This window comes from Sciurus vulgaris (assembly GCF_902686455.1).
Source record: "Sciurus vulgaris genome assembly, chromosome: 1".
In the NCBI taxonomy this organism is placed as follows: Eukaryota; Metazoa; Chordata; class Mammalia; order Rodentia; family Sciuridae; genus Sciurus; species Sciurus vulgaris.
In genome coordinates, this window is record NC_136461.1 from 122,356,323 (window position 1) to 122,364,952 (window position 8,630).

At 40.3% G+C, this 8,630-nt stretch overlaps 1 long non-coding RNA gene across 1 annotated transcript; it reads right to left on the minus strand.

Annotated features, from left to right (window-relative positions):
• Nucleotides 1–608: 608 nt before the first annotated feature.
• LOC306642994 lies at nucleotides 609–8,231 on the minus strand. Its single transcript, XR_013758769.1, has 2 exons — nucleotides 8,120–8,231; nucleotides 609–2,296 (listed from the first exon to the last, which is right to left on the minus strand). It is a non-coding gene; the product is annotated as an uncharacterized lncRNA (long non-coding RNA).
• Between the last annotated feature and the right edge of the window lie 399 nt (nucleotides 8,232–8,630).

An 8,630-nucleotide genomic window follows, 5' to 3' on the forward strand; every position in this document is an offset into this window, starting at 1 on the left:
TTTAATTTCTAGAATCATCTTAATTTCCTTACAAAGAGGAAATCAATTGTATCTCTACCAGACAAAATTCATTTGCATTTTTATGAACAGGGATCATTTACATCACTATCAGCTTCCACAAATTCTTTCTCAACAGAGTTGCAAAATAGTCAAAAACAGTCCCCAATATAGACCCCTCGAGAATCAGAAAACCACAGATGCATCCTCTAGTCTGGAGAGCCTAGAATTCCATTGAAGGGATGCCTGTATTTGTCAACTTCACAATTTTGAAAGAATCTCTCACAGTTTTTCCTTAATTAATGAAAATTTGGATAGCAAAAAAATCACACATTTTAAATTTTTTTCCTAAGTATATTGTTCCCCAGTGAGCCTCCCTCCCAGTCCCAGTCTTCTGAATCTTGGTGACCTACAACTTGTGGAACTGCTTCCTAAAAGCATCTAAAAGCAGTCCTGCTTTTGGTTGATGGCTGATGCAATGAATTAGATACATGAATTATTATCACTATGCACCCCACCACTCACCTGTTTTAAGGCACTGAGATCTTACTCCCCAGAAGTGCCAGGTGATAAGGACTCTAATTTTTTTTAAAGCCTTCTATTATTGAACCTAAAGGTGCACTAAAACTAAGCCACATTCCCAGTTCTTTTTTTTTTTTTTTTAATTTTGAGACAGGTCTCACTAAATTGAACTGTCAGGCCGCAAACTTGTTATCCACCTGCCTCAGCCTGCTAAGTCACCTGGATTACAGGCATGCACCACCACTCCTGGCAAGACTATCTCCTTGACCATATTCTAGTATGACTTCTAGCAGTTTGAGACCATATCCCTAGGCAAGTTCCAGGTCCCCTCCTTAAAATGGTTTGCCTGAAAAAATTCAGTCAGAACCTGGTAATAGACATAGTCCCCTAAGCCCTCTCAAAGAGCAAGTACCTCAGAAGGGTTGCCATTTTAAAAATTCTTTCTCTGGCCCCTTGAAAAGTAAATCTTATACCACCTGTCTTCTCAAGGACCTGAAAGCCACCTCTTTGGAATGCAAACATTCAAGGACATAACTCTTTCTCTAGCCCTCAGTCAGATGGGCACAATGCTCTAACTCTTGTACCACTGTGTAAAGATAGAGATTTGTAGCTGGGTATATAGCACACAACTGTAATCCCAGCAACTGTGGAGGCCGAGGCAAGAGGATCTCAAGTTTGAGGCCAGGCTTAGCAACTTAGCAAGACCCTATCTCAGCATAAAATATTAAAAGGGCTCTAGAGGTGGGGGGGGGGTAGAGCACCCCTGGGTTCAGTCCCCAGTACCAAAAATAAAATAAAATAGATAGTTTCTTTCTCATCCAGTTAAGCACCAATTAACAAGCCCAGATGATCTGTTCACATGGTGCAACTCCCCTTAACACTCAAAACTTTTAGTACATCCAGCAGTCATGCTATTCTATTTGTCTTTTTACTACTATTTCATTAAGTATGCTCAAGTATGATCAACCCCAATTTCTTTGTGCTGTTGTAGAAATCTCTTTTTTAGAAGCACTTCTGTGTTATACATTTGTTTTCCTTGTTTTTGTTTTTGTTTCGTGACTGGAGATTGAACCCAGGACCTCATGCCTGCAGCAAGAGCTGTAAGACTGTGCTCATCTCCAGCACCTTTTGTGTGCTACTGGGGATTGAACCCAGGGCCTCATGCTTATTAGGTAAGCATTTTACCACTGAGTTACATCCCCAGTGAAGGGTTATGGAAAATAATATTCCTGCAAGATAGCCCCTGAAGAAAAATGGAGAGAGGGGCAGCTTGGGAGGAGAGAGGGGAAACTAAACAAAGATTAACCTCCCAGCAGCCCTGGGGGAAAGTGGGGATACTGAATGCTGGGCCCTAAACCTTGACCTTCCCCATGGCAAATTAGTCCTAAATGGAGGCACAGCAAATAACGATGGGCAAGATTTGAGTACTCATCCCTTGGGGTCTGGACCCTTCTCTCTCCAGACAAGTTTCAACCTTTTAACAACTACCCTCCTAAATTAGAGTTTTAACCTGTACAACTAGCCCCTGATGATCAAAACTGCATGCACAGAACTTCCAATGATTATGTCATCTTCGTTGCACCTCGTAAAACCAAAATTCCCTCTGTAACTGAGGGTCATTTTCACCTTTGGAAAATGAGGCCAACGGTGCCCAAGTCCTTAAATGAATAAAGGCCTTTTTGAATCCATTGAGGTCTGCATCCTGTCCTTTTGCACTTACACCCAACCTATCTCCAGCACTTTTAAAGTTTTTGTTTTGCTTTTTGAGAGGGTTTCACTTGAAAGAATGGACATTTTTTTAAGCTGTCTGAGGTTACCCTCCCAGTTATCTTAACTCCCTAAGGTCACCCTCCCAGTCATCTCAACTCCCTAAGGTCACCCTCCCAGGAATGGAAACAAAGCCCTTAAAGCTGTTCCAAGAAACAGCCCCAAACAGAGAATAAAAGGATAAATTGAGCCAGATAGCCAGATAGTGATCAAACAGAATGATTACCAGAAACTATTGACCAGAATCTACGCCCTATTGTAAAACATTGTGAAACATGTTGTATGTTATCAGCAAACCCAGACCCCCCTTTGAAATTTCCCGGCAGCTTTGTCCCCCCTTTTCCCCCTTTCATGTGTGACTCCTCCCGATGTGTGGTTTCTGCCTTTATAAACCTACAAGATTTTCTGCTAGGGACTCGACTCCTCGAGTTGGGTCCCAGCGCGCTGGAATAAACACCTCTTGCGGTTTGCATCAAGTGACGCCTCCTGCGGTTGATTGGGGTTGCCGTCCATCCATGGGACAGAGTTGGGGTTTCCTTTTTTGGGGGCCTTACATTTGGGGGCTCGTCCGGGATAAGATGGCCCCCCCTCATCCGCGGAGTCGACCTTGGAGGTAAGAAGGGGTACCCCGAAGTTGTCTGTCGTTGTCTTGTGTTTTGTTTTGTTAGTTGATCTGGTTCTGCGAGCGCGCTTTCGGTTTCGGTGGCAGCCGTTCGGTGACCCGTGAGGGTGGCCGAACAGTGGCCGGCAGACGTGCCTGGGGGGCCACAGGTTGCAGCCCTGGGGGACGCCCTAAGGGTGGAAGGAGAGCCAGGGACGCCTGGTAGTCTCCGTCGGTAAGGGCGCTGATGGGGTTCAATTGGTGGATCAGAGATTGGCGCCCGTCTGTATCTGGTTCTGTTGTGTGTTTGTAGCGGAGGTGGAGGAAGGGTTGGAACAACTGGGGGGTTCTCGGCCCGGGCTACTCTCGGGTGGACCCCAAAGGTTCCTTCTCTGGACTCCCGCTCCCAACAGCCCTGAAGGGTAACTTAGCAAAGTAGCTTCAGTCTCAAAAGTAATGAAAAATAAGGTCTCATAATTTTAACATCCAACCTGTCCTGATGAGATGGCTAAAATGCCTTAGACACAGAGTTTCTGTTAAAACCTGTTAGATCCTTCCAGATCTCAGTCAAGGCTTACATTGAAATATAAATAAAAGAAGCCTAAAGGCTCAGTAGGAGACCGGTCTCAAACCCAGGGAAAGAAAAGGTAAAAAGAGTCTTTAAAACTCCAGCAAAGTAAATTTTATGGTACTTTACTAAAGTAATTAACGGCCGTATGATTTTTTTCCAGGACTCTTGGTTTTTTTTAATTATATGTTTTTTTGAGCTCATGATTTTTTTGACCAGTTCTATTTTTTATTCAACTAGAGTTTTTGAACATCTGTTACACTGCAATGGAGATTCACCTATGAAGTTACAAGGGCTTGATTTTGTGTTATTTGTATGTTGTGCTGTCTGATGTCATGTTTTGTCTGTATCAAAACTGAGCGCTCCTAAAATTAAGATTTAAAAATGGATCCAGATACTTTTAATTCACGTGATTTAAAAAGGTTCAAATTGGGTAAACTAATAAGAGTAAAATGTCTTTGAAAATAACTTGCAAGTCTCTAGGTGGTCAAGCTAATAAAATATTGATGTTAATAAAATGTCTAATATCAATTGTTTCTAGGACTTTTCTTCAACAGGGAAGAGACAGCAAATACTGTTCAGGACACTTGTCTGATATCTTGGTTTTTACAGAATAAGTGAATTAGAGTTAACATGTATGGGATTACTCTAATGTGTTTGTAGAGACATCTGATTAATTTACAAAGTTAAAATGCTAATTGTTAAATAACATCGAGTACTTTTAACTCCTTGAATTCCATGGGGTATCATACTTAAACATTATTTGTGTTTTCATAGGTTGGTAAATAAAAGGGTTTAAACTTGCTTTGTGTCATCACTAAACTAAAAACAAGGTTACTAAGAGTTATGTCCTAACAAGTGCAATTCTATATACAAAGGGTCCCAAAAGTTTCAACTGTGTTTCAATTAGAGTACTATAAACAACAGAATATTTAATCTTATTAAAATAGAGTAATTTATCTAAATTCAGAAATTTCATAAGAGTTGTTTCAGAATGTGAACAAAAAGGGGACAACAAGTAGGAAAGAGAAAATAAAAGGTTCTGGGTATGGAAATATATTTAGTAAAAGGAAAAAGGAAATGTTTCTGGGTAAGAAAGTGCTTGTGTGATGAAATACATGAGGGTCTAAGTAAGTGCTAAGAAAGTCTATGTAAGTAAAGGGCAAGTTTCAACAAGTTTGTGTGTAACTAAGTTGGTTATATGTATGTGAGACAGCTAAAACTATTGAAGGTTTTTCCTAAGGTGAAATACTAACGTTCTGATATAAACCAAAGTTTAATCTATATGGTAGAATGACATGGTAAAATGACAAGGATTTGAAACACTAATTTACTCTTAACTTTGTGTCTATTAAGTTTTATTCTTTAGAACAATTAGTCTTAAAAATTGGGGTGTATACAATTATGATTAAACAACTATTATAGAGTATTGTACTTTGTTACAGAGTATACATTTCTCTTTAAAAACTCAATTTGGTAAGATAAAAGTGTCAAGGTATTTGTGAAATGGTCACTAGTTGTATATTAAATGTGTTCATATTTTTCAGGACCACAAGTTTTTAAAGCAACTAATTTATTAAGCTCTGCTATCCTCCAGATTAAACTTGTCTGTAATGGTAATCTTAATCTTATAAAGAGTAAATTTTATTGGGGATTTATTTCTATCATTTAATGTTCTATTATAGGACCTGCTATCAATAGGGTATGTGTAAAATTTGTTACTTTTTACACTGGGATAAAGAATTTCAAATGTAAATGTATTTCTAAACATTAGAGTCTGATTGTTTAAAGGTTAATATTGTGAAACATGAAAGAAACATGAAAACATTTTGCCATTTAATCACAAAAGGAAAGTTAAAAGCTCTCTCAGTGCAGGCCATTTAGCTCATCTCGTACGTAGAGTTCCTGACTCTCAAGCGGGAGGCCTGGGTTCGAGTCCCAGCACTCTCGGATTGTGGAAATAACAAAAGTTCTTTCAGCCTTTCTTTGATTCATGTTTTAGATACTATGTTAAATTGTGTTAATTATAAAGTTTATATAGACTCAGGAAACAGTATATGTAAACTACTTAATGATATTTAAGGAAGAAGCAAAGATCAACATCAGAATTAGAACACTTAAGATCTGTAAAGAGCCCTGCCTTACCTGAGATAAGGCTCTGCCTCCCACCTTACTGCATGTTAGAGTGACTCCAAAATAAGCCAGACTTCAGCTTATTTAAAGTTATAGTCAAAAGATTGGTTCTTGTTGTAAAAGTACTGTGATCTCAAATAGGGGATAGAATATAGTTCTCAATCAAAATTCAAGATAGCTATTATACAAGCTGAATATATTTTTACTCTTGCTAATTTCATTTTGTAAAACTGTTACCTGTTAATGTTTTGCAGAAGTAGCTGCTTCAAGAATATACAACCTAGGTAACTTGTGATAATAAGCCATCACCTATAGAATAGATAGTGGTAACTTCCAGTACTAATGCAGACTCCAGTTAGATAAAAGGGTAAATAACTGTAAAGTTATGGACATTAAAGTTAAAGCCCATTACTCTTAATTTATGACTGGTGAGACTGGCTTGCTGGATAATTAAGATCAAACTTAGAAATTGGAGTTAAATACAGAGGTCAAGAAAAGTCCATATTTGGGTCTTGCCCTCAACATTAGCCTGAACCCAGGGAATAAGAGAACTTCTCTAAGGAGCGTTGCAACTCTGGGTCACACAACCTCCCGATCAAGGAGATTGTTGACTAGAGGATGAAAAATCATCCAGTGCATCTGCTGCAGAGGAGGGTCATGGAAAAGGGGAAACATCCCTTGATGTTTCTAAAGGAAGTCACCCCATCAAGAGACCCTGCCTAACCAAAGTCACTGGTGGAGCTGAGGAGCCGCTCTTAAGTTCTGTACGAGTGACCCCTGTGGGACTCAGCTGACTCTTTAACAAGACAGGAACCAGGTCAATTTGACCAGCTTGATCTTAGACACCCAGCAAAACAGTTAAAACCAAAGTACAGCCATTCTTGGGCATTTAAAGGAAATAATAGTTAAATGTAACTTTAGATGTAGCCTGATAACTATCAGAGAAACTGCCAGAGTCAGAAGTTTTTAGTCAGTTTAAGGCCTGCAGACCTTCCTAAGCTACACAGGTAGACTTAATCTATGTTTGCCAGTATGATTATCTATTTCTAAGTAACAGAAGTATAGAGATCTCTACTAAACACAGGTTATACCAATAAAGGGATATTTTACAAAATCAGATGACATTAAGTAGCTTAACTATATTTTTTGGGGACATCTATGGCAATGTTAAAGTCCCCAAATAAAGGCCTTGTCCTCTCCAGCCTTTGCTAGGCCTAGTTATGGGAACAATTTCTCAGTTCTTCCACCTCCTGGTGAGAGATTAACTTCTGTCATTTTCATGATACTCAGTGGCATATTTCAGATGCTGCAACATTTACTTTGTGCTAATCTCATTTCAGTACTCATGTCTTTTTGTTCTTCTATCATAGAAGCAGCCACCCCCAGACGACTTTACAACCTGCTCTTCTCCAACCAGGCTTCTTCCTGGGACCCCTCGATTGACCCGATTTTTTAAAAAGAAGGAACTCCAAACTGCTTGCCCCTCGCTGCCCCCATTCAGCTTCGAAGCAGCCAGAATGACCGACGCCCCTTTTCATTTTCTTAACAAGCAGTTATGGGTTCCTAAAGCTAAAGGGGGGAATGAAGCCAGAATTGGGAATAGGTAGTTAGTGTAGAAATAGGGGATCGGGTCAAATCGAGGAAATGAAACCATGAGGTCATTTGCCTCTGCAAGTTGGAGACTGCCCCTGGAAGAATGGAATGTCAAGGATCTCCGGAGGCCATTGATTACCAAATTTACCTGCCTTTATCAAGGACTGTTTATCAAGGACTGAAAACAAGGGGCTGCTAATTGGTTGCCCGCCCCCTCGGCTCTTGCCTGCCTGAAATCGCCTAGTCACCTTCATCAGGGAAAGAATAAGTGCTGTACAGGTACTAATGCTTAGGCAACAATACCAGTCCCTCCGCCAAGGAAATAGCTTTGGAGAAGAGTATATAGAGACAGAAGTTCCATGATTAGAACTTACCAGAAAAGAAAATGGGGAAATGAAAGAATGGACATTTTTTTAAGCTGTCTGAGGTTACCCTCCCAGTTATCTTAACTCCCTAAGGTCACCCTCCCAGTCATCTCAACTCCCTAAGGTCACCCTCCCAGGAATGGAAACAAAGCCCTTAAAGCTGTTCCAAGAAACAGCCCCAAACAGAGAATAAAAGGATAAATTGAGCCAGATAGCCAGATAGTGATCAAACAGAATGATTACCAGAAACTATTGACCAGAATCTACGCCCTATTGTAAAACATTGTGAAACATGTTGTATGTTATCAGCAAACCCAGACCCCCCTTTGAAATTTCCCGGCAGCTTTGTCCCCCCTTTTCCCCCTTTCATGTGTGACTCCTCCCGATGTGTGGTTTCTGCCTTTATAAACCTACAAGATTTTCTGCTAGGGACTCGACTCCTCGAGTTGGGTCCCAGCGCGCTGGAATAAACACCTCTTGCGGTTTGCATCAAGTGACGCCTCCTGCGGTTGATTGGGGTTGCCGTCCATCCATGGGACAGAGTTGGGGTTTCCTTTTTTGGGGGCCTTACACACTAAATTGTCCAGGATGGCCTTGAACTTGAAATTCTCCTGCTTTAGCCTCCCAAGTAGCTGGAATTACAGGTGTGTGCCAGATCTGACGCCTTGTCATTTTTTCAAAATTACTTTTTAAATAATGTATAAAAATAACAAAATAAATAAAATGTTTATTTTTATTTTTGAGAGTCTTGCTAATTTGCTCAGGCTGGACTTGCTCAAACTTGGGATCCTCCTCCCTCAGCCTTTGGAGTAGCTGGGGTTATAGGCAGGCGGCATTGCATTCTTGTTAATTTTTTTAATGTACAAAACATTAACATGTTTCCAGAAGTCTTAACTAGACAAAATGATACAGAAAAGTGAGAATCCAACATGTATCTCTCTTTTTCTTTTTTGGTACCTGGGATTAAACCCAGGGGCACTTAACCACTGGAGTCACATTCCCAGCCCTTGTGTGTGTGTATGTGGAGACAGGGTCTCCCTAGTTACCTAAGGCCTCACTAAGTTGCTAAGGCTAGCTTTGAACT